The following is a 24,817-nucleotide window of genomic DNA, read 5'->3' on the forward strand; positions in this document are numbered from 1 at the left end:
TAGTGGCTGTGATCATAGCCCAGCTGAGTAGAACAGCTTGGGTCAGCCTGCGAGGGAAGGGCATTCAAGGAGGGCTTCCCACAGGAAGTGAGCCTCTGAGCTGTACCCCAAAAGATGAGTCAGTCAATGCTCAGCAGAAAAGGGGTAGCGGGGGCATCAGGCCTGGGTGGGTGGGAGCCAAGGAGCTCAGTGGGGGCCTGATGACGTCCTCAGAGGACCTTAAATGCCATCCACGCCTTAGAGTTTATCTTTAATGCAGGGTCAACAAGAAAAGATTCGGAGGAGAGGAGTGACAGAGCCAGATCTGATTTATAGAACAATCACAAGCAGTGGCAGCGTGGACGATGTTCTCACAGGTCCCCTGAGAGCCCTGCCAGCATCCGGGAGAGAAGGCACGAGACCCAGCACTGGCAGGGGCCTGGACACGGGAGCAGGGGTGTGGTAGCGGCATCCGAGGGGAATGAACTCCAAGTGCCGGCGTGGGGGTGCCCTTGGCCGTCAGGGCCCGTGCACTCAGAACCCCGGGGCACTTGTTTAACGGTGCAGATGCCAGCCTCGCCCCAGCATGTCTACATCCTCGTATTTAATAGGCTGGTGGAGCACTGCAGGGCTGATGGGCAGCACAGAGCCTGGGACTCCGAGGGGTCCGGAGACCACAGGACGACAGCCGATAGCTGATGGCTGATTGCAGAATCTTGAAGATATACGTGGAGGTGTCGTAGGAGTGGACTTGGCTGGAGAGAGGAGACAGGACTGAGCTCATACCTTGAGAGTTAATTCAGCAGTTACAGAGTGCCCTTCCCGTGCGGCTCCGTGTGGCGCAGGGCAGGCCCTAGCCCTGGGGGAGCTATTGACTATATAATGGAGGGGGGCACAGTGATGGCACAGTGCCAAGCTCGCTCCGCTGGAGAAGGAGGCAACTGAATCAGCCCTCTGGAGCGTCCGGGAGATTCTCAGGCCGAGAAGTGGGGGAAGGGCATCAGAGGCAGAGGGAACAGAGCCTGCGAAGGCTCAGAATACCGGCGGGATTTATCAGAGGGGCACAACCCTTCCAGTCAGGCCAGAAGGCATGGACTTTGTTCCCGTCTAGGGGCAACAAGTCAGCCAGGCCTCCCAAGTCAGAGAAGAAAGGCCAGGGGCTGCTAGATCCCGAGAGGCCTGAAGTCCTCAGCCTGGTGGGTATTCGGGGGTAGAGGGGAGGTCGGTGCTTGCCCGTCACCGCCTGCCCAAGGAGGATGACCAGTCAGTGTGCCAGTCCTCTGACAGCCTGCGTGTTTCTCCTTGGCACGGCCACATTCATAGGAGCCGTGAGGTAGAGAAAGCCCTGTTTGTCCAGAGGGAGGGGCCGCCTCTGGGCAGGCGACTGGCGCCTACCCCTTGGTGTTAAAGTCCATCTGGGTGAACCGGGGCAGGGAGGGAGGAGGAGGGCGGCCAGGTGATGGCTGTTCTGGCAAGTACACCTTGTCATCTTAGGTGAAGACAAGCCGCGGGGCCCCAGGGGTCAGTACTCTTTCTCGCTACGGTCCACCCCCTGCCCCCCAAGCACTCACACCGAGGATGCATGGTCGGCCCTCCACACTCTAGGAATGAGACGTGAGGAGCAAGATGTCAATTACTGAGTGCCAGCTGCCGCGATACAGAACAGTGGCCGAGGACCAGAGAGGGGAGATGGCCTGCTCCAGGTCACACAGCGAGTTGGACAGCCAGCCGGTTCGCATGGCGCCGTGGCCCTCCAAAGCTCTGACGTGAACTGGCCAGGCACCCACAAGGCTAAGGCTCTGGCCGCCTTCTCTGTACCTCCTGCTTTAGCCACCACTCTAACCCCCCGGGAAGAGGGACAGTTACCTCCCTCCTGAAGGGCCGTCAGCAGCTCGCCCGGGGAGGTACTGCCCGCCCCAAGTGGAAGATGTGCAGTGGGTAACGTGGATTTGGGGAAGTCTTGAACCCCTCCTGACAGGGAGGCAGACGTCCCAGCTCTGGAAGTGTGTAAACATAGTTATTTTTAGCCCCGGGAGGGCTGTGGGCACCACAGCGTGACCTGCATTTGGCTCAGCCCCCCTCCTCCGGCCCCACCAGGGAGACAAGGGCTCCTTTGCCCCCCTCTCCCACCAGCAGCCTCAGGGCTGGGCCAGTGGATTCCGGGACGCTCTAAGAGAAGGAGCTGGGTGGGGGATCTCAGCGAGGCTGCCCACGGCCCGGGAGCTGAGGCCAAGCCCAGCTCACAAGGGGCAGGATGTGGTTTTCAGAGAGGCGACATTTCAAGTTGCAAGAGAAATATTGGAGCCACACGATTTCATGCTTTTTTCCACGGGCTCTTATTGTCTGATCTTTGTACCTTCCTTGGTCTGGGCATCAGGAGGCCCGGTCCCGAGTGAACATGCTACCGCTTTCACCACTGGGTGCTCCCGGGCATGCGGGGCACGTCTTGGTATCTCATTTATGCCCTCATCAGTGAGGTGAGTTAATTCCCAACCTGGCTGTGGGGTGGGGCGGGGGAGCTGACGAGATCATGGATGCTCACTCACTTGCTCCTTGAAAAAACACTCACTGGGCATCAGTTTTGTGCCAGGCGCTATTCTGGCCACTGACTATAAAGCAGGGAGCCAGCCTGGCAAGGTGCTAACCCTCCTAGACTAATGTCCTCCGGGTGAGGACAAGAGACAAGTAACAAATAAGGACGCGCGTCAACAGTAATCAGCCCGTGATCCGCACGATGCGGGACTAATACGGAGGTAGTTGTGGAGTGGCTGGGGTGGAGGAGGGGGCGTGTGTTTTAGACCAGGGCTATCAGGAAGGACCCCCTGAGAAACTGAAATAACGCAGAACGGACTGTCCTGAGGGGAGGAGGTGGCGGGAGGGAGCAGCAGGTGCAAAGGCCGTGGGGCAGGAAAACCAGCGGGGGCTGGAAGGCAGCAGTGCCGCAGGAGCGGGCAGTATACTTGCTGAGGTGGGCCGGGGCCACACGCACAGGGTGTGTGGGCCTTGGGGATGCCTGGGAGAGGGCTATAAACAGGAAAAGATTTGCTCCATGGGTGCAAAGAGGAGCAGGAGGGCAGTGAGAGTGGGAGGCCAGAGGGGGGCTGTTGCCCTGGTTTGGGCAAAGGAGCTGGCGAGAGGTGGGCAGGTTGGAGCCCAGGGAGGGAACCGTGGAAGTGGCAGGTGGCTTGGCTGAGGGGGAGCGTCCGAATTAAGGAGCGTCTGGATTTGATGCCTGGGTGGTCGTGGTGGGGGGAGGGGGGTGCTGGGGAGAGGGCAGTTGATCCAGAGGGGGCCAGCAGAGGGTAGAGGAGGAACAGATGTGGGGGATGGAAGCTGTTGTGGATGCGTGGCATTTGCAATACCTGTCAACGTTCAAGTGCAGAGGGCTGCCCCGGGAGCAGCCGCATGGGAAAGGCCGGGCCCCAGTCTGGCATGGCTCTCCTCCCGGGGGCTCTCTGCCAGCCTCCAGCCAGGCTGTGTGGGCGTTCGCTCCCTCGGGGCCTGGCCTGGGGTCTTGTCCCGGTGCATGATGGACGAGGGCCTTCCGGTTCCCTGACTTCGAAGTGGGTGTGGGGCGGGGAGGGGGCAGTGCCTGCATCCTTGGGGCAGAGGGGCTTGAAGGCTCTGCCCAAAAGGCTGGGCTGGATGGACTGGAAGACGCCCTGCTGGGGGACACTGGAGCACGCTTTGCCGTTGGCTGGACCCAAGCCCCGGGTGTCCCTACCAAGCCTTGTTCTCAGCTGGATTGACTTATTGTGAAGTAGCAGTGAGTCCTCGTGTGTCTGAACCAGGATGCCAAGGACAGTGGGAGTTAGCAACACGTTTGGGATTTTTTTTTTTTTTTTTTAAGTAAGCTCTATACCCAACTTGGGGCTTGAACTCATAGCCCCGAGGTTAAGAGTCACATGTTCTACTGACTGAGCCAGCCAGGCACCCCAACACATATCGGATTTTTAACAGCAAACCTGGTTGACCTCCTTTTTGTCCTCAGCCAGCTGTGTGACCCTGAATATGTTCCCTCCCTTCTCTGGGCCTCGGAATTCCCACCTGAGACACCAGGATGGAGTGAACGGTTCTCAGGGTCCTGCAGCTTGAAATGCTGCATTTTGAGTACAGAGGATTGGTATTGAGGGTCGAGGTGCAGGTAAAGGCTGGGCTGCGGAGATGCCTTGCAGGGACCTGGGGAGCCAATGAGGATAGCACAGAAGCCACTTGAAGGATGGTCCCAGGAGGTTCGTCGGACACGCTGGGCTGCCTGCAGAAGGTCAGAGGGACCAGCTTACCATACAAGCAGTTGTGTCCTCACGAAAATCACTAGGAGTTTTAAAGCCTCAGTTTTGCCATCTGCAAAATGGGGTGATAGACGTCGCTGACCTCGGAGGGATGAATAACTACTGAGGTAACGTGAGGAGAGCGACTTTAGAGGCTCGGCTGCTGCTCGTAAAGTGTCTTTGGTTTTGGAGGTTGCCTTCTCCCTGTCCGTCTTCAGTTTATAGCCGGAATCCAAATTTCAGGGGAGGGCTCTTTTGCTGCTGGGGCTTCCTCTGACAGCCACAATCCTGGGCCCGGGAGTCCTGCCAAACCTAACTCTGGAGGCAGTGAACCTCACTGTGGCCTTGGGGACTGGCCCACTGGCCTTGGCTTTCTGAGCATTAGCCTTAGGTATTGCCAACAGAGGCACCTTGGGGCTCCAACCAGAGGTAGTAATGGGCTCTGAAATCACAACAGTTTTGTTTTGTGTCTTATTTCTCAAAGAAGGGATGGGCTTTGATTTCCTATCAACACTGATGTGCTTGTTGTTGTTGTTGTGTGTGTGTGTGTGTGTGTGTGTGTGTGCGCGCGCGTGTGTGTGTTTTGATGGCTCTGGGTTTTGGAGCTGTGGTGAACGTGCGGAAAATAGCAGATGCTGTATCCATTTGCCACCAAACTGTCTCGAAACGCTATAAATATTTTCTAAAAAGACTAGCTTCCCAAGCCCGATGTGTTAGTTATCTCCTCCCTGAGAAACTGATGCCCGAAAATTAAGACAAATAACCTCTTAAATCACAGTTGTTAACCTCAGGTGTAAAAACCGCTACCACGCCAGCCGCGGGTCAGAGTGACTCCCTCCGCCTAAGTGACTCCAAGTGGCACGGAGCGGATAGTGGCGGCAGGGAGGAAAGAACCTTGCACTCAGTCAGGAGGTCCGCGTCAGAGGCCTCGCTCTGCTACTCACTGCTGTGTGACCTCGGGCCAGCGGGCTCACCTCTCTGAGCGTCTCACTTCCTCATCTGTGTCACAGAGACACGTTACCTGCCTCCTCTCAGAGCAGGCGAGCATCTCCGAAGTGCGTTTGTGCTCCTTAGAGGTGCACAAAGGTGACTGTCAGGGGTTCATGCGCTACATCAGTCGCGACTGAGAAAAACCTTCCGCGCCACCCCCTCCCCGGCCCCTCCTGATTTTGTATGGAAGGTTATGTTATAAAGTTTTGTTTTGTTCTGTTTTAAACAAATGTAGTTTAACAAAAACTGAGTTGATCCCCAGAATGGCATCGAACCAACAGCCGTCTAGACAGCAGGGGGGATTGACAAAATCCGGTGGATCCACGGCTGGGAAACCTGGGGCCTTCTCCAGCTCCTTCACCTTCGCGATTCTGGGAAGCTGTCTTCTGACCACAGGACCCTTCCTGACGGAGGAGCCGCGGGAGCCCCTCCCCCAGGGGAGGAGCCGCGGGAGCCCCTCCCCCAGGGGGCAGGCCCTGCCGGCAGCCGGTAGTAGTTGTTCCACCCACGGGGAGGTCAGATCCCGCAGGTTTTGTTTTCCTCTCCACCTGGGAGGGACAGCCTGGAGTGCTGTTTAGAAAAGCCACGCTGAGGTCGCGTTGGACTCTGACAGTATGGGGATTGATTGCTAGTGGCTGCTACGGTGTGGGAAGGGAGCTCGGTGACATACCTGCCTTCCTGTCACCCGGGAGCTCCTCCAAGCCTGCGGCTGGCCCCCGTCTGCCATGCGTCGCCAGCACCGGACATGGTGGTCAGCCGGCAATGGAGCCGGAAGCGCCTGTTGGAACAAAGCAGGTGCTCCTTGCGCAGCCTGTTAGGCAGGGGGCGTCCCCGAACCACACCGTTGGCCAGGAGGGTCAGCGCCCAGCCCTGTGCGGATGGAGCCCATGTGCTGCTCAGGCCCCCACCCCTCCATGGCTAGCCCAGGGCTGCGTAGGGGGCGGGTGGCCAGGAAGTGTGTTGACAGACCCACGAAGCTCCCAAGGCTTCATATCCCTCATCCGTTGTTCTCGGGGTCTCCACCAGAGCAGGCGTGCGGGCTCCTGGCTTGGAAATGCTGGCTGCCGTGTAGACAGGCATCATGATCATGCTTTGTCGTCCGCAGTATGCTCACTCTACCACTGCTTTCATATCTGGTCAGTAGGATGCCCCCATTTTACAGATGAGGAAATCGAGGCCCAGAGTTGGCAAGTGACTTGCTTGAGGTCACACAGCTAGTTAATGCAGAGACCTGGCCTGACCCATGACACTCCTCTCCTGGCCATTTTGTCTTCCACACACAAAGAAAGCTCAAAAGACTTTATGCATCCTGATGTTCAAACTAGCTTCCTTCCTTCCTTCCTTCCTTCCTTCTTCCCTCCCTCCTTCCTTCCTTCCTCCCTCCCTCCCTTCTTTCCTTCCTTCCTTCCTTCCTTCCTTCCTTCCTTCCTTCCTTCCTTCTTTCCTTCCTTCCTTTGTTCATTTGGAGCCTTTGTAGCCTAGTAGGTAAGAGTTCTGGAGCCAAATGGCCTGCTTTGCATTTCAACCACTTCTTGGCCACGTGACCTTTGGCAAGTTCCTTGACCTCTCTGTACCTCAGTTTCCCCGTCTACAAAATGGGCATAAATACAGCACAGGGCTGTTGTGACCATTAACAGCTTAACAGTGCCTGGTTCAGGGTGAGGACTCTCAAGGGCCAGCTAGTGGTGTTCGCTCCATCGGGCAGTGCGGGGGCTCCCTTTCCATGCTGGGCACTGAGGAATTGTAGACGTGAGTCGACAAGAGCATCTCACGGTCTGGTGAATGTGAAGTGAGAGGTGGATATGTATAGCAAGAGAGCATTTTAGGTGGATGATCGAGGCCCGGGGTGCGCTGGGCCCCATGGGGTGGTAGGAGGAGGGACAGTGTGCCTCAGTCCCAGGGCATGACGGGGTGTTGAGAAAGGCTTGCCGTCAGAGGGAGGCTATTAGGGGAGGGCTTGTGGAGGGCAGGGAGGGCCTGCCAGGTGGGGGACCTGAGTGTACAGGGCACAGAGTCATGAAATGGGTGGCCTCCGGGTCTGGTCCTCGAGCACTGGCTCAGGAGTCTGGCCTGGCCCTGGCAGATCACAGCGTCCGGGATTTCTTCGGACAGAGGGTATCTGCATCCCACCCCCTTGTTAACTTCTGCAGCTGAGGCCTCTGGGCTCTACTCTGGAGGTGTGGTGAGTGTTCAGGAGAAGTGGGAAGGCCAAGGTTGGTTTGTTCCAGTGCTGGGTGGAGAAAATCCTGCCCAAGAACCTTGGCACAAGGTAACTGTCTCTTGCTCATCAGCTGATGAGCCAGCTCCCTGCCGTCTGTCTGTCTGTCTGCCTGCCTGTCTGTCTCCTCTCTGCATCTGTCTGTGCAGTGGAGTATAAACAGCCCCTCTCCAACACACAGCCACCGTGGATCTGCTTGGACGCCTGGTGTGAACATCCCAGCCCACCCGGAGACCCATTTATTCTGCCGCTGGGGCATGGGGCCGTTTTAATCATCCTCGCTCTGCCACGAGATACAGATGGTTGTATTATTAATAGTCATAATTAATCAGCCTCCACAGAGGATCTTTTCCCTGGGCGTCAGATCCTTAGGACGAGCAGCCCCACGAGGGCCCGTTCCAGCCTCCACTTTACAGACAGGGAATGTGAGGCCAGGAGAAGGAAATGACTCATGGGAGGGCAGCTGGGAGTGAGTCCCAGGTCCAGATCCCCCCGACTGCTGCCAGCAGCCCAGTGTTCCTGCTCAGACGTGGACTGTCCACCGCCCCCATCCCTGGCACACCTAGGCTGCTGGGAGAGCAGCCCTCAGCCTAGGGGATGAGGTTAGGAGTCTCTCTAGCTGAGAGCAAGGGAAGGAAGGTAGAATGGGGAGGGGGGGGGCTGGGGGGGGTTGGGGGGGGGTAGAAGCAGAGAGAGGCAGGGCCTAGTGGGCTAGCAGGAGAGAGATCTGATCCGGGGGTGTGGATGGGGAGCCGAACACCAGCTCCCCCTTCCACCCCCTACCCAGACGGTGGGCCTGGGCCTGATGCTGGCCGCTTCCCCCTCTAAGTGCTGTGTCCCAGAGGCAGTGATTTAATGCTTGCGGCAGGCGGCTTCCTGATTTACGGGCCTGTTCTGGACGGGCCTGCCTCCGTGAGCACAGTGGCAGCAAGGGGCTTCTCACACGGTCCTGCGGATGGCCGCCTGCCCAACTGCTCCCCTTGCCCACTCGTTCTGTCGCCCTCAGATCGATGCCATCCACACTCACACACCCACACGTGCATGCACACACGGTGACCGGCGTGACCGGCTGAGATGCCCTGTCCTGAGACTCTGCCGTGGTAAATGAATGCGGAGAGCGCCCTGGTCCAGAGTCCCATGGGGAAGTGGGGAGGTGGGCACACGCTCAGAGGCCCTCCGGCCCGTTCTCCATTCCCACAGGGGGAAGCTGGGGGTGGGGAGGGGCGGCACACAGCACCAGGCCCTGGGTCCCCATGCGGTGCACCTGAATCTCCTCTCCCCACCGTGTTCACAGGCTTACACTTACACTGTGCCAGGCCTTGGGAACAGCCCCGTGTCACGGGAGAAGCCCAGTCGGGAGTCAGGCAGATCAGGACACACACCCAGCCTCTGTCGCCAGTGCACGGGAGCGAGCCAGCGTTGCCTAGCCCGTCCTCTGCATCCTCCCCATCTGGAAAGCGGCTTCAGCAGCAGCCACTTCGTGGGGTCAGCGTGAGGGTTAGGGGAGTATAAAGCTGCCGGCCAAGTCCAAGCCCTTCCCCCCTCAAGCCTCAGTTTCCCAGTCTGTGAAGTGGTAATAGTGAGCCTCCCTGGCAATCTCATGGGGCTTTGGGGAGGATCAGGTAAGAAGTGGGCCCCGAGGAGTAGGGGTGCCCGTGACACTTGTCCCGGCTCTGAGCACGCAAGATGAGGGGCTCTGGGCACGCAGGGGCGGGTAGTATGCGGGGGCCTGGGCCACGCGCCTCCGTGTGACTCCCCAGCTGCCACGCGGTAGCCGTGGGACGTCGGCACGCACTTCACCTTCGTCTGAATCTCCGGGAACCCTGCGTTCCTCCTCTTTGAAGCAGGCGTAGTAATGGTGGGTCCCGTAGTGTGCCGGGAGCATCCGGGAGAAATGTGCATTGTGGAGGGCTGGGATGGCCGGCGAAGCTTGACACACAACAGCCGCTCAAGTCCGCAGTATTTGTTAGTGTTTTTGCCAGCCCGATTGCCACGTACGTGGACGCTGAGTTTGGAAACACAGGTGAACGCATAGTGAGTGACCTGTTAACATCACATGACAATAGCATCTATGTTTCCAGACTTCGCGTCCGTCAGTTCTCACCCAAAAGTCCAGGCCCTTCGAGAACAGGGCAGCTTAGAGGAGGTGAAGCAGAATCACACCCTAGCCTGCAGGCTGGCCTCTCCTGCCTCCTGGGAGTCAGGGGCCGCACCCCACCCCCCCCAGCACAGCCACCTGGCTCCCCAGTGGGAGGCCAGCCGACGCCTCTACTCTTGTTTCCACCACACCTCTGCTGGCCCAAGGCCCTGAAAAGGAGGCCCAGAGGAGGACTCGATGCCTCCTCGCTTGAGGTAGGTGGGACCACAGATCCCTCCAGCAACCCAGGCGCTTTCTTCCGCTGGCTGCAGACTGAGCCCACGTGCAACCCCTAGCCCACGTGGGCTCCCTGATCTGTGCCCTGCCCCATGCCAGTTTCTGGGGTCCAGAAGAGGTGCAGAGTCCCCATCCTGGCAAGGGCTCTGCTGCAGAAATGAGCCCCTGGTGGTCAGGCCAGGGCTCTAAAGGCTCAGAGATCGTGGGGGCCAAGACGGGTCCAGATGGGCAGGGAAGAGGAGAGGCAGGCCAGGCTGGGGCCAGACCTTGAAGGACAGGGGGGATTTCGCTCTCTGGAAGGGGTGGCGTTCCAGAGAGAGAGAAGCGTGTGGGAAAAGGTTTGGAGTCATTCCTAGGGAAAGGCATGCCCTCTCCCATAAGACATCTGGACTGCTCTGGCCCAGATGGCCTCGGCTCTCAGTGACCAGTGGCTGTGGGGTGAAGCAGATGGCCAGCGAGGGGCGGGGCCCCCCTCAGGCCTGAGCCAGGCGAGGCCAAGTGGCCCACACAAGGCCAGAGCCCGAGACTTTGGCACCAGGCACTCGGAGCTCTCGACTCGAGAGTTAATGATTCATTTGTGGCCAATTTCTGCTGGCCATTGCCTGGAAATTCCCAAGCCTGCCCCTTCCATCGGCTCTGGGAGCTCCAAGAATACGGTCTCATTTACACTTGGCTGAGGACATCTCACCCACTATCCAGGGAATGGCTTTTAAAATTAAAGCAGGAGTGATGCAGGTTAGCCGTTAGGAAGAACTGATTATGGGTGGTAGGCCAAGGGCTGGAGTGGTTGGTTTGTATGCAGTAAAGTTAGAGGCCCCTCTCTAACCCCATTTGCCAAGTGTTCACAGTGCCCCCCCCCTCCCCGGTCTGGCTCAGAGAGGTGTGAACGGAATCCAGTTTAGTGTAATGTGGAAAGGGGTTGCAACGGTTACCAGGGGGAGGAAATAGAGCTTGACCCAGAGCAGGACTTGGCTAGGTGGAGAAAGCTATAATACATGCAAAGGCCCTGGGGCATGGAAGTCCAAGGGAAGTTGTTCAGGGAGGTTGAGAAGTTGTGGTGTGGCTGGAGTGTGGAGGGTGTGAAAGATGTCTAGAAGCAAGGACTCAACTCACAGGTAAAGGGCTTCGAGGACTTGGGAGGACCTGGCAATGAGAAGCCAGGACTAGTACCTGAGCAGGGAGAGGTGCGTTTGATTTGGGTTTTGGGGGTCATTTACCCGTTCGTGTCTTGATTCTGCCGGTCGGCAAACCTTTCTTGGCACCCTGGTCTGTGCCAGGTCAGGCCCAAGCCCTGCATAGGTCCCTGCACCTGGGGGGAGGTGGGCTAGAGGGAATGGGTTACGGGTAGTGATCCGGGGGGGTGGGGTTGCCGAGAGGGTCAATGTAGAGACAGGGAGATGGCCGATGACTTTTTTAGACCCGCCTGGCCCCGCCACCCCAAGTCTTCAGGTGAGCAAGGCGGGGGTGTTGACGTGACCTTGAGGGACTGTGTGTTCCTTGCAGACTGGACAGAGAGCCTGGAGGTTACCCCTGTGCTGTATGACCACGTGGTCCTACTGAGTCCGAATGCGTATCTGTTGCTTTGCAGATGAGCAAACGGAGGCCCAGAGACGGGAGGGTCAGTGCCGTCCCCCTCTCCTAGTCCCGGCTGGCTGCACACATGTCCCAGCCACCCACCCACCCCCTGCTGATTTAAGGGTGTTTCTCCAAATCAGGCAAAAGAGAGCAGCCTGATCCTGCAGGTTGAAACGTCTGGGGGCTTGGGGAGGAGGCTTCCTTTCTATCTTCAACTTCGCAAGTTTAATTTCTTCTGATTATTTCTTGACAGTCCCAGGCGTTGGTGGTAAACAGCGCTCTCCCCAGAATGTTTCCCTGTGACAGCAGCTTTCTCTGGCGAGGGTGCTATCAACACTTGGCAGGACCTCTTCCCGGCTCCTGAGAAGTGAGAGCTTCTGTCAGGCATTCAAGAATGCGGCTCTCCTGGTGTGCCGGGCCAGCAGGGGCCTTGTCTCTTTGTTCCCCGAGGCCGCCAGTAGCCCAGCCTGGCCTCAGAGCCTCAAATGGCCCCCGGTTGTAGATGGTTCCTAAGAGGAGAGGCGGGGCAGTATCGGGTATCTGCCGGCTCCCCGAGCCCTGGTGCCTGGGTCCTTGGCACAGCTCAGCGGCTGCAGGGAGCTCATCTCCAAGGGGTAGTAGCTCTGCCAGACCCGTCTGTGGCCGGGAGACCAGCAGTGTCCCGGCTCTGTGGCCTCCATGGCCTGCGTCACACTGGCTTAGGTGTCCTGAGTCAGAGGCAGGAAATGGATCTGCGTACGGGGGTGGAGGTGCCGTTGCCCTGGGTAGCTGGGGTGAACCCTAACCTCCTGCCTGTCCACGCTATGGGGGGCCTGGCCTGGGTTTGAACAGTGCCTGGAGGAGAGGCTGCAGTGACAGCCAAGCCCCTAACCCCACCTGGCCAGTAACTGCCATTGAGACATGCAGAGCTGTTGACAGGATCAGTGCTCAGACACAGGCCCAGCTAGGCTGCAGTGCCTTTGCTCGTGCTTTCCTGGAATGCCCCTCCCAGACTCGTCCTCTGGACGAGAATTTACCCAAGAATTACTTCTTTGGCCAAGCCTTCCCCTGAAAATCGCCACCGCCCGCCCCCCCCCCCCCCCCCCCCACTGCCGAAGCTGTCCCCTGTTCCCGTGAGCCACCCCCTGGACCTCCATCACGGCCCCTAGCACAATGTAGTGTGACCCCCCCTTTCCCTGCAGAGGGCCCCCACATTTACCGGTGTGGGTGCGTCGAGCTCACTGCTGCTCTGTGGTGCCTGACATATAGTAGGCACTCAGGAAAAGCGGGCTGGATTTAATGAAGGGGTTCCCAAAGGCTGTGTTGGAGTGTCCCTTTGTTAATGATGTGGTAGAGAGAGGAAGAGGGAGTTTGCCAGCAGAGAGGCTGACCTCCCTGTGCCAGGCCCGCCCCGCCCCCCCCCCCGCACGCAGCCTGGGCCCCCATAATTGCTGGGGGCTGCTGCGGACCCCTCCCCGCCTCCATGCAGCCCAGCGCCTTCCTTGCTGGCAGGAGCCGACTCCCTGGGTTGGCCGTGTGATCACTCTCCAGAAAACACCCCAGTGGAAACTGCATGAATGATTGATAAGAGCTGAGAGCTGTTTAATTTTTTCCCCCTGTTTAATGGCTATCAATAATTTAATACGCTCTCTGTATGTTTTTAAGAAATAGCACCCATTTTGCCGTCTCCGGTTTAGCGGGCTAAATGATTTAAGTGTTGGAAACGGGCTCTGAGAATGGAGGTTGAGCGAGTCAGAGGAATCTGGAGCCTGGGGGTGGGGGGAGGCGGGTTCAGAGCCACCAGCGGCATCGGTGGCCTGGGTGTGTGCGTGCTTGTGTGTGTGTGTGTGTGTGTGTGTGTGTGTGAAGGTGGGAGGGAGGGAGGAGGGAGGGGGCGGGTAAAAGCCAGCGCCTCTCTGCTAAGAGCAAGATAATTGCTTTTCCGGGTCTCACCAAGCAGCAGCTGAACAGCTGTCAGCTCGCTGCCCCCCCTCACCCCAATGCTGAGCTTTTCTGGATGACTCTGGGGGGCCCAGGGGGGCTAGAAAGGAGTTTCAGCTAGGACCACTGTGGGCTCAGAATCCCCCCTCCCCCTGACATCTTTGCCCCCTTCTAAAGCTTTTAAATCATTTTTATTTTAATGATGCAGTTCGGCTGCTGCCAGCCGTGGCTTCCAGATGGGGTGGGGGTGGCACTGGAGTGGGGAGCTCAGAGTTACTAATCTCAGGGCCCAAGGGGACCAGGAAGGTCATCTGCCAGTGCTCCCCGAAACTTTCCAGATGCAGAGGATCACCTGGGAGGACTTGTTAACAATTTAAATTTCTGGGCTCCATTCCAGAGCCACAGACGTCCATTCTCCAGGGAGAGAGGCCTGGGAAGCTGTGGGTTTACCAAGCAGCCCAAGTGATCCTTATCATCAGAGGAGTTTGGGAAAGAGAGAGTCCAGCTCTAGTTCCGACGCTCACAGCACCCACAGCACCACGTGGCCACTCCCTCTGTTGGCACCCCTCTGGGGACAGTGCACGCACCACTCTGTGAGATCGCACACCCACCTGTGGAAAGTGTGCTCCAGTCCAGAATCCCTTCTGCTGTTAGGCTGGGCCCACTTAGCTGTCCCCGTGTGTGTGTGTGTGTGTGTGTGTGTAGTTAACCTCTGCCGCAGGACAGATTTCCTCTCCTAGGCCCTGGTGTCCTGCCCTCTCCTATTCAGGCCACCCCCTGGCTTATCTACGCCTCTCTGCTGGGCAAGGAGCTTCCTGTTGTAGCAAAGCACTCTGAATATCAGAGAAAACGTCCAGGGTAGCCCGGGCATGGGGGTGGGGAGGGCTGGGCAGATGCCGTCACTGGCACAGTGGGGGCCCGGAGGGAGGCAGAAAGAGACCTGGGCCTCCCAATCGTCTTGGCCTGTCAGGGGCCAGTCCTGCTGTGGAGACAAAGATGTGACTCATCAGAGATCGTCGACTCAGCCAGACCTCTGGATGCCAGTGAGGGAACTGAGGACTCCCCCAAGGTCACATGTCCATGAAGAACAGAGAGCTGCAGAGATGGCGCGGGGGGCCCAGAGAGGGGCATCGAGGATCGAGGCCCTGGTGCTGGGGGTCATCTGAGACCCCAGTCACCCAAGGGCCGGGAGCCGGGGCCGAGTGGGGGTTCCTCCTCACCAGGCGCTGAGAGAGACAGGTCAATACCTCCAAGGGTTTCGAGTAGAGCCGATGCCCCATCTGTCTGGCGTTTCAGCACTTCCTCTGCTTTGCCTGGCCGTTTGCATTGTTTCCGCAGAGATGAACCCCCGACTGCACGCCAGGCTTGCTCTTTTATTTTACTGGACAATTAAGAGGGAACGAGCGGTACGCATTTCACAGGTGTTACCGTCGACTGCAAAATGGGGCACCCCCCCTGAGCTCTCCTCCATTCTGTAGACCCTCTCTGTACCCCCAAATTCAGCCTCACCCTCAATCTATGTGGGAGAAGCCTGGGTCCCAGGAGATGCGGGCACACAACCCATCTTGCGATCAGCACTCCCCCAGGGCCCCGTCACCCCCTGAAATCTGCTCTGGTCTTCACGACGTCACTCTGGGGTGAGGGGAGGTCTCGTCACCTAACCCTGACAGGGCTCCTGCTTGCAGAGCTCTGAGAGCCGGGGAGACAGAGCCAAAGACTTCTCCGTGCTCAGGAAGACTCAACCCCAGAGAGAGAGCTGTGTGAATCTGGATAGCTGGGCAAAGCCTGGGGCAGTCAGGGAAGGCTTCCAGGAGAAGATGCCACCTGCCCTCAGGCTTGAATCGTGGAGGGAGGAGGAAAGGCATCCCGGGTGCAGAGGTATGAGGTGGCGCGGTGAGCGTGTGGGGGGAAACATCAGATGAGTAGGGCAGGGGCTGGGCTGGTGAGGTGGGAGGACCAGGGCTGGGCTGGATCTGGTCTGCCCAGGTGGAGGACCCCACAAGGTTTGTGTGTTTTCAGCTTCATCCATGCAGAAGAGTGTGCACATCCTAAGTGTACCTTGACCAATCGTCACGAAACGAACACGGTCATGCAACCACCACACAAATCAAGAAACAGAACATTCCAGACCCCCTAAAATCCCCTGTGTGCCTCCTCCCACTCCTTGCTTCCCCTCCAGGGTAATGACTCCTGATTTCCAACAGCATGCTATCTGTTCCCTACTGCTGCCCAACAAACCACCCCAAAACATAGTGGCTTAAAATAAACGACCACCATCGATTATGCCTCATAATTCTGTGGTTTGCCTGGGCAGTCCCTCTGAGGAGTCCCTTGGGCTCACGTGACTCCAGTCACCTGAAGGGCCGGCTGGACTGGAACGGAAGGTTGGTGATGAGCTCAGTCACATCTGGCCGTAGGCGCTGGCTGCTGGCTGGGCAGCCTCCATACGGGAGAGACCGGCCTCCGACAGGGCCAAGGCCATAAACTGCGCGCCCCTTAAAGCCTGGCCTCCATAAGTCCTAAAATGTTCCTTTCACTGAATCCTATTGGCCAAAACCAGTCTCAAGTCCAGTCCACACTCAGGGGGTAGAGAATAGACTCTCCCCTCTTGCTAGGAGTTGCTCTGTAAAAGAATGTGCTGCCATATTTAGTCCACAACAAGCACAGAGTAGATTTGCCTGCTCTTGACCTTTCTATAAATGCACCCCTGAAGGGTGTTCTCTAGTGTGTCTGGCTTCTTTTGGTTGTTACGTTTGTAAGATTTCTCTGTATTATCGGACACGGTTGCAGATCATTTGTTCTCATTGCTGCGTGGTGTCCGTTCCATTGTATGGATGTGCCAGTTTATCTCTTCTGTGGTTGATGGCCATTTGGAAAGCTTTGGGGCTTTTTTGGCCATGATGAATCGCACTGCTCCGAACATTCTAGTACACGTCTTCGGGTGCCCACATGCACACGCGTATGTAGAAATGGAGGGGTGCCTGGGCGGCTCGGTGGGTTAAGCGTCCGACTCTCAGTTTCGGCTCATGTCATGGGTTTCGGCTCACGGTTTCGTGGGTTTGAGCCCCACGCCGGGCTCCGCGCTGACAGTGCAGAGCCTGCGTGGGATTTTCTGTCTTCCTCCCTCTCTGCCCCTCCCCTACTCGCCCTGTGTCTGTCTCTCTCAAAATAAATAAATAAACTTAAAAAAAAAAAAATGAAGAAATGGAGTTGCTGGGTTGCTGATAAGCCACAGGGTGGGAGATACCTCCAAACTATTTTCCAAGGTGGTCGCCAGTGCATCCATCAGGAGTGTTTGGGAAGCCTGCAAAGGCTTTGTGGAGGGGAGTGAGCTCTCAGTGGGGCTTTTGGAAAAGTCTCCCCCTGGTTGAAGATCACTGAGCCTGAGGCCTTCTATAATGTCCCCTCCGGGCCCACCTTGAGCCATAGGCCTCCAGGCTGGGGGACTTAGGGCCATCCGATCAGATGGCCTGCCTGGTCCCCCAACACTCAGGGAAGCTGGGTGCCTGCAGCTGGAGGGGATTGCCATGGTGGTCTCCATCCGTGACAGCTCTGGGCAGTGGGCAAGGCAATCCCCAGAGAGACTGGGGTCTTTTTCTGGCTTTGGCTCTCTCTTGCTGTGGGACCCTGGGAGGAAACCCTTTCCCCATCAGGGCCTTGGTTTCCACATTCGTGAATCAGCAGAGAAGGGTATCACCATCACCAAGTCTCTTGCCTCTTACCAACCTGAGCCTTGTATTCTAGAATCTAACGGTGGGGGAGGGCATCAGGAGGCCCTTGGAGAGCTCAGCGGGCTTCCTGATTTCAAGACACATGTCGGTTGGCCAGTTTTGTTCCTCTTGTTCACCGAACACCTTCACCGCACTGTCCGTCCGTCACTCACTCGTCTGTCTGTCCATCCCTCCAGCGGTCGCTGGCCTTGCGAACCTCAGAGATAAACTAGATCTCATTCCTGATGTCCGGGAGCTCTGCCCAGGGAGGAAACGGGCCTCCAGAAAGCCGGAGAAGACCCGGTCAGCCAGACCCCAAGCCCCTGGGTGATGAACAAAGAAAGAAGGGGCAGGTCAGGGAGGGCTCTGTGGAAAGGGCTCAGAAAATTACACAGAATTTGTAAGGAAAGGGCTCACTTCACTTGAGCAGAGTCTCCAAGGCCAGCAGGGCTTTGGAAGACAGAGAGAGGAGTGGAAGAAAGGGCTCTGAGCGGAGCACCAAATTTATCCCAAGGCCGGGGTCCTGGGGTCCCGGGGTCCCGGGGTCCCGGGGTCCCGGCCGGCTGCAGCACAGTGGTTTGTGTGTGCCAGGGTGCTGGTGCTGTGGCGTGGGGCCGCAGAGGGGCAGCCCCCCACGCCGGGGCTGGGGCCAGGCCTCTAGCACGAAGTCCGGGAGACAGGCCCTTGCCAGGGAGGGGGCGGGCAGCGCCCAGCTTCTGGAACGGCTCCGCTTCGGTGCGCCAGGTCAGCCGGAGGAGCCCAGGCGGGCAGAGCCTGCCGGTCAGTGAAGCGGGTGGGAGCTGCCGGGAAGGTTAGCTTGAAGCTCACTGTGCCCCCCTGGTCTGTCCCGCAGGACTTGCAGCGCTGTGCCCGGCCACGTCGGACCGCGGGAGCCACAGCCGTCTTCCCTCCGCGGCCTCCTTCCCCTGACGCTCTCAGCAGCCTCGAGTCCTGGCCATCCGCAGAAGCCTTCGCAGGTGAGCAGGCCGGGCTGGCCCCTGCTGCGGCTCACACCAGCCGGCGTGGGTCCTGGGGAGCGGGTGGCTGGGCTGTCACCACTGAGGCACGAGGGGATGGGGCTCACCTCCTAGTTTTCGCTTCTTCCCTGGCCTCCTCCTCTCAGACGGAGCCAGACAGCGGAGGGGGGTTGCGCCCTGGGCTGGGACTTTGAGATCTGGATGTATTCTTTCGCCAAGTCCCACGTAGCCTTAAGCAGGCCTGTGCTTCCGCTGCTGGCGGCCTCGGCCCTCTCATCTATACGTGAGAATAATAATGCTGGGTCTGCTGACATGCTGAGCATTTCACTGTGTGCCAGGCACCATGCTAAGTGCCGTGTAGCTATTAATTCCTTTCATCTGCACACCAACCTGTGAGGCGGGTGCCTGGTATCCTCTCCATTATATAGACAAGAAAACTGAGGCTTGTGGGTTGGGAAGTAACTTGCCCAAGGTCCCATGTCTGGCTGAGCCTCCCGTGGGGTTCACCTTTGGCTCTATATGGCCCCTAATCCTTGGACCATTCTGTCCCTGGCCTTGCCCACCTCTGCTAGCCTCTTCTTGGGGGGCAGGAACTGAAGCAATCCCGGGGTCTTCAGAAGTGCTAAGTCCTAACCCAACTCGAGGCAAAGGGGGGGGACTTTTACAAGGTAAGTGTGGCTACAGATGTCTGGGGTCGTGACTCATTTGTGGATGTGATGTAACATGGACCAGGCCTGGCCTCTGGGGTCACCAAAGTGGCACCTATGGCCCCTTCTAGAGGAGGGGCATGTTGGCTGCGTAGGGTTCTCCCTCTCTTGGCTTCCCTAATTCAGTTTCCCTAGCTTGTATTAAGCACTTAATATATGCCAGGCATGATGTCAGGCCCCAAGATACAGGGGAAAGGGGCTCGTCTCATTCTGCACTCCAGCGGAGAAGCAGGGAGATCACTGCAGATGTCGTGCGAGCCCCGTACCAGTGGAGCGGACAATGTTCAGAGGTTAGAGGGGGGCGTTCTGGGGGAGGTAACTCAACAGCGAAGAGCGTTGTGGGGAGACAGGAACAGGGGATAGGTAGGAGAGCCTGGCAGGATGGGGGATGAGGTTGGCAAGGGGATGGGAAGATTATAAAGGGCCACAAATGCCAGGCTGGAGAACTAGATCCCCAGGGCAGTGGGGAGCCATGGAGGGTTCTGAGTCAGGTAGGTACCTAATGAAGGTGGCTGCATTGGAGAGGCCATTGGAAAGACCCTGCTGGAAGCAGGGGGACTAGTGGGACTCTCCCAAGCCACAGCAAGAGGTCAGATGCCTCATGTAGGGCCAGAGCAACGGGCACAGACAAGGAGTGAAAATATAAGACCCCAAGGCAGGGAAGTTGTCAGGATTGCAGTTGGCCACGGTGGGGGGGTGGGGCGTGAGGGTGGGAAAGCTGCCAGGATGTGGGATGGGGGTTAACGATAGAGTGAGCATGGGGAGTCTGGCATCCAGGAAGGCTTCTTGGAGGTGGTGGGCCAGGTATCTCTGAGAGAGCCAAGATTTTCACGAGGAGGAGGATGATTTGAGTGGCATTATAGTTACACGTGGGCTTCATGTTCTCATGCAGAAATATTGATACACACAGAAGTCCCAGAAGATTCTCCCCACCCACAGTCATACCCATAACCATGAATGCAAGTGCACACACACTCGTGCACACAGGTGCACACATGCTTACAAACCTGTCCATGCATGCTCAGGGGATACAGCTGTGCATGCACACCTGTACATGAATGGTCACGCGCACAGATGCACGCAGCAAGGTAGAAAGAGCACTCCCTTGCATGCGTGTGTACTCAGACATCACTCACGCGTGCTCCAAACATACACGCGCGCACACAGATAGACTTGCATGCACATACGTGCTCACAGACACACGTTCACAAACCGCATGGACTCCCCAGCAGAAAGGCACAAGCTCTCACAGCACACACATGCCCACACACGTTCAGGGATGCCTTCACGTGCACACACAAGGAGGGATGTGTTCCAAGGAGAAGTAGCTATTCAGGGATGGGTAGCTTCTCATCTGTCAAAGCTCCCAGGGCACAGGGAGTTGCGGGTTCTGCCTGGTGCGGGAGGTTAGCCCCTGTGTGGGGGGGAAATCTGGGAAGGACCTCCAGGAGACAGCCAGAAGGTGGGGAAAGATTTGCCGGGTTGCCGTGGAGGGACAGGGCGGACCAAGCATAGAGCCTGGCTCTTGCAATGTCCCAGAGACGTGAAAGTTCGTTCACTGGCCCTTCCCTCCTCCCCCAGTAAGCGTCCGTCAGAATTTACTAGAATCGGGACCGGCTGCATGATTTGCCTAGTGCAAAACAAAAATGAGGGGCTCATTGGTCACAAATGATTACGGATTTCAAGACGATGGCGGCAGCACATGAAACCAAGAGTGAGTCCTTCTAAGCGTGGGGCCCTGTGCAGCTGCCCGTGAGGCCAGCCCTGCCCGTAATAGGGGTAGTGGTCATGGGATTAAGCATCAGGAACTGAGTTTGGATGCTGGCTCCACAAGTAGACACCTCAGGCGTGTCCCCTGTCACCTGTGGGAGGCTCGTCTGCCAAGGGGAGAGATGTCGAGCTCTTCAGAGCAGTGCCGGCATCCACGTCGTCCCCACAGCCCGTGACGGTGGCTTTGGTTAGGGTGGGATTACAGCCCCTCTGACAGGCAGTGCTGTTCAAGGATTCCCTGACCTCTGGCAGCCTAGTTCTTCTGTGCTTTGCCAAACCCACCATGGCAGGGGGGCGGTGGGACGGCTGCTCTGTGTTTTATTTGCGAATCTTCTGCCTGGTCGTCTTTTGCACACCCGTCTCTGCTTGGCAAACTCACTCCTGTAGGTCAGACGCCACGGGGCCTTCTCTGAGCCCGGCCTCTATCTCCCAACCTTGGTCCTGGGATCCCTCCAGGAGTCACAGTGACCTCGTGCACTGTAGACTTCTCTATCGTGTGCAAAGCCCTTGCACACTCCGGCAGGCCACTGAGCAAGCCCTGTAGAGGTCCTGTTCCCGTTTGCTAAACGGGGAACAGAGGCCAGTGCCTGGACCCAGGTCAGGTCCACAACAGGCAGAGGCGCAGACAGTGGCGACAGAGGGAGGTCGCTGGGCTCTTTCGGTATTTTGGAAGACTGGCTTTTCCCCCTGGTCAAGAGCTCCAGCCTCTGGTGGAGCTGGAGGTCTGGCCAGCTAGAGTAGACAAAGCCCCACCCCTCTTCCTCCCTGCGGGTGACTTGGCCCAGACCCCACAGCCAGGCAGACTGGAGCCAGATAGATGTGGCTCCGGAGCTCGAGCGAGTCCCACATCAGGCAGAGAGGTGAGAGGGTCCCGGCTGGTCTGGGCCATACAGCCTACAAAGGGTGGACACAGAGAAAGGGTTTCTGGCCGGGGGCATGACAGCTGGTCCCACGTGGCCAGCGCTCTGTAAAAGGTGCTCTGAACACCCGTGGTGGATGAAGGCAGAGGGCACTGACATGTTCAAGGGTATGAACCCTGGGCCTCGGCTTTGGGCCTAGCTCTGCCGCTCCTCTGTGATGCCAGATTAGTGGCTTAACCTCTCTGTGCTCATTTCCTCGGTGTTAACGTAGGGATAAGAATAGGACTTACCTCACTGCGTTGTGAGGAATCCAGGGAACTAAGCCATGTGAATCCTTACGACGCTGCCTAGAACATGGCTAGCGCTCCACAGCATACGGCTTGATGGTGGGCGAGCAGCTGGAGGACGGTGACAGAGCTGACGCGAGTGCTGTGGACACATGGAGGAGGGTGGTGACATGGTCGGTGTCATTTAAGAAAGGACGTAGGGAGACAGCAGGATGGGGGTTGGGCTGGATTTGAGTTTCATGTGAGGTAATCGCAAACAGTTGTCGATCACACCTCTGTGGGCAGGGACCTGGGGTGACGGCCACACTCCCTGGCCAGCCCCTTCAGCCCCTGGTTTGTGGCTTCATGCTGCCACCATGCATACCCATCCGCTGTCAGTCAGCAGACTTCCAGGGTTACGTGGTGCAAGACGGGTTCGGGGGCTGGCTGCAGAGACCTTGAATGCCAAGCCCAGCTCACAGCGGGCCTGGCCAGGGCCATGCAGAGCTGGCATTCCAGGGTCCCCATGTGGCATGCCTGTCAGTCTTCAGCGCCAGCTGAGAATGCACACCCCACTCTCCTTGCCTGGAATTTGTTGCCTGCAGCCCAGGCCCCTCCACCCCCCCAGCCTCTGCAACCCTGACCCCAGCCTGGAGCTGGAAATAGTTTACAGCCCCCTGATCATTCCTGCCGCAGGTGGGACACTCTCTGGGTCACCAGAGCGGGGCTACTGCCCTGGCAGGCTCTCTGGGCAGGACTTTGTTCAAGCCTCAGCCCTGCTCACACACCTTCTGTGTGACCTTGAAGCAGCTGCTGCCCTTCTCTGAGCAGTTATTTATTGGGAAGTCAAACCAGAGGCCTGGGACAGGTCAGGGGTCACAAACTAATGATCTCAAGGGACTCAGCAACCCAGTGAAGCTGAGGTTATCCTGTTGTACAGATAAGGAAACTCAGAGCACAGAGAGGTTAAGAAGCATACCCAGGGTCACAGAGCTATTGGTACAGAGCTGGGATTCCGCCCAGTCTCATTTGACATTTTATTTGTATTTTCCCCACTCTATCAAACTGTCTCGGATAGGTACTTGCATGTTTCTGAGTGATCTGTTCGCTCTGTCAGCCAGAGTGTGCTAAACATTTACCAGGCTCCCGTACCGTGCTAGGCGTTGGCATCCAAAAGTGAATCTGCGTTTGAGAAGCTGGGTAAGCACAGCCTTGGGCTTGGATGTCACAGAGTCTCCAGTGCAGAGCACGCCTGGAGGGGGCCCTTGATGGGTGAAGGCAGTAGGAAACGGGAGGAGCAGCTCTTCCCTGACACTAGAGGAGGCAGGCCAGGGGACTGCCTGGAGGAGGAGGCTGGATCCTTACACAGAGGAGCGGAAGACTAAGGTCTTCCTGGGGTCTCCGCACAACTTGGCAGGACTCACCCAGTGGGATGTCCAGTTGGAGAGGAAAACTCATTCAGCCACAGCTGGAGGCAGATGCTGAGGCAGCCCCTGAGGGCCTCAAAGGCTGGGCCAGAGTTTGACCTTGATCCTGCAGAGAGTGGGGAGCCAAAAGGGCTGTCGAGCAGCAGCTCCTCTGTGAAGGACAGGAAGGGAGGGCAGGCTTTGGCCCACTAAGTGGGACTCCCAGCTCCACCCAGAGATGGTGACAGCAGGGAGGAACAGGGTTAGGGGCTTGTTTACTCCAGCTAGCTGGACCCCCAGCTTCTCCAAGCCATCTTCAGCACCCCAGGCACCTCTGGGCCTCTCCTGGGCCAGGGGCTGGAGCTCTTTACCAGGAGGAAAATGCTGGAATAGGAAGCTGCCCGGGTGCCACCCTCTGTTGGCACCACCTGCACCCCTCCCTGTGCAGGGCGAACCCTAAGTGATGTGGTAGAGACAGAGAGGCCTGAGACCAGCTCAGGGCCGTACAGCATCACCATGGCAGGTGCAAGAGGCCAGCCAGGCCAGGCAAGAGGCATCTTTCCTGAGGGTGGGAGGGAAGGTCTAGGGCTCCCTCTGGCTCTCCCAGAGTCCGGTGTGAGCCTCTCCAGTTGGGTGTGATCACCCCTGTAGGTCCACAGAACTACACATGCACCACAGGGACCCCTGACCTCGGCCACCAACAGGACTCTCCAAGGATGGGCTGGGATTTGGCAAATTATGCCAAGAAGGATTCCTTGGGTGTTACTCACCATGGGCGCTTCTCCCTCCCACTGATGTTTGCTCACCTGGCTCTGTCGGAGCTCTGGAGTTGGTCTCCCTCTGGTCCATAAGCCACATACTTAGGATGAGGACAAGCACGACCATGCCCTGTGTCCAAGGCCCCCAGCCTCAGTGACCTTGCAGGGAGGGAGTGGACACTGGGCGGGGCAGCCAGGGTGGCATCTGTATTGGAGGGATACCATCCCTGCTTTGGAAACATAGCAGGTGTAGACCCTGGCAGGGCCCACGACCTGCAGTGGTGGTAGTGACCTGGCCATGGGGCGCAGTGTTTCTGGAAAGGCAGGACCAACCCCTGAGGGGCTGAGGGCACAGAGATTGGGGCCTGGGAAGTTCTAGGGGTCTGTGGAGGTTCGTCCAGAGCCGGCACTGAGAACTTGCTTGGGGCGCTGGCTCTGTTAAGCCTCTTTTGTATTCCACCTCCTATAATCATGACCTCCTGCCAAGGCTTCTAACCATTAGGGCCTTTCTTATCTGTTCACCAAGAAGTGAGGGCTGGAGATTGCAGGCCCAGATGCCAGGGCAGAGAGAATGCTCTGGAGTCAGGGCCCTATTTGAAAGCCGACAATCTACATGGGGGTGAGAAAGGAAAATAGATTCAGGGAACTAGGGACCACTCCTGTCTCTTGTCCGCCCTTTGCCAAGCCACAGCAGGGTGCCCAGAGGCCTACAGTCTAGGACACTGGATTTGCAGGTATCTAGGAAAAACATCTGGGCTCCAAGGGAGTCTAGAGTCAAAGAGGGCTTCCTGGGGCTCCTGGGTGGCTCAGTCAGTTAAGCGTCTGACTCTTGATTTCAGCTTACGTCCTGTTCTCATGGTTCCTGAGATTGAGCCCCTCATCGGGCTCCGTGCTGATAACATGGGGGCCTGCTTGGGATTCTCTCTCTCTCTCTCTCTCTCTCTCTCTTTCTCTGCCCTTCCCCCATGCACACTTTCTCTCTCTCTCAAAATAAATGAACATTAAAAAAAAAAAAAAAAAAAAGAGGGCTTCCTGG

The 24,817-nt window shown here is 57.7% G+C and overlaps 1 protein-coding gene across 12 annotated transcripts in view; it reads left to right on the top strand.

Moving 5' to 3' along the window:
• Window positions 1–24,817, top strand: part of ZMIZ1 (zinc finger MIZ-type containing 1) — a 232,823-nt gene that overhangs the window by 29,361 nt on the left and 178,645 nt on the right. For 11 of the 12 annotated variants that reach the window (XM_045437807.1, XM_045437810.1, XM_045437804.1 and 8 more), the window contains exon 2: window positions 17,891–18,014. The gene's annotated coding sequence lies outside the window, so the exon portion shown is untranslated. Of the gene's footprint in view, window positions 1–2,230; window positions 2,457–17,890; window positions 18,015–24,817 lie in introns of those variants that run through there. The other variant, XM_045437809.1, reaches the window with a different exon arrangement.

Source organism: Leopardus geoffroyi, chromosome D2 (assembly GCF_018350155.1).
Source record: "Leopardus geoffroyi isolate Oge1 chromosome D2, O.geoffroyi_Oge1_pat1.0, whole genome shotgun sequence".
Taxonomy (NCBI): domain Eukaryota; kingdom Metazoa; phylum Chordata; class Mammalia; order Carnivora; family Felidae; genus Leopardus; species Leopardus geoffroyi.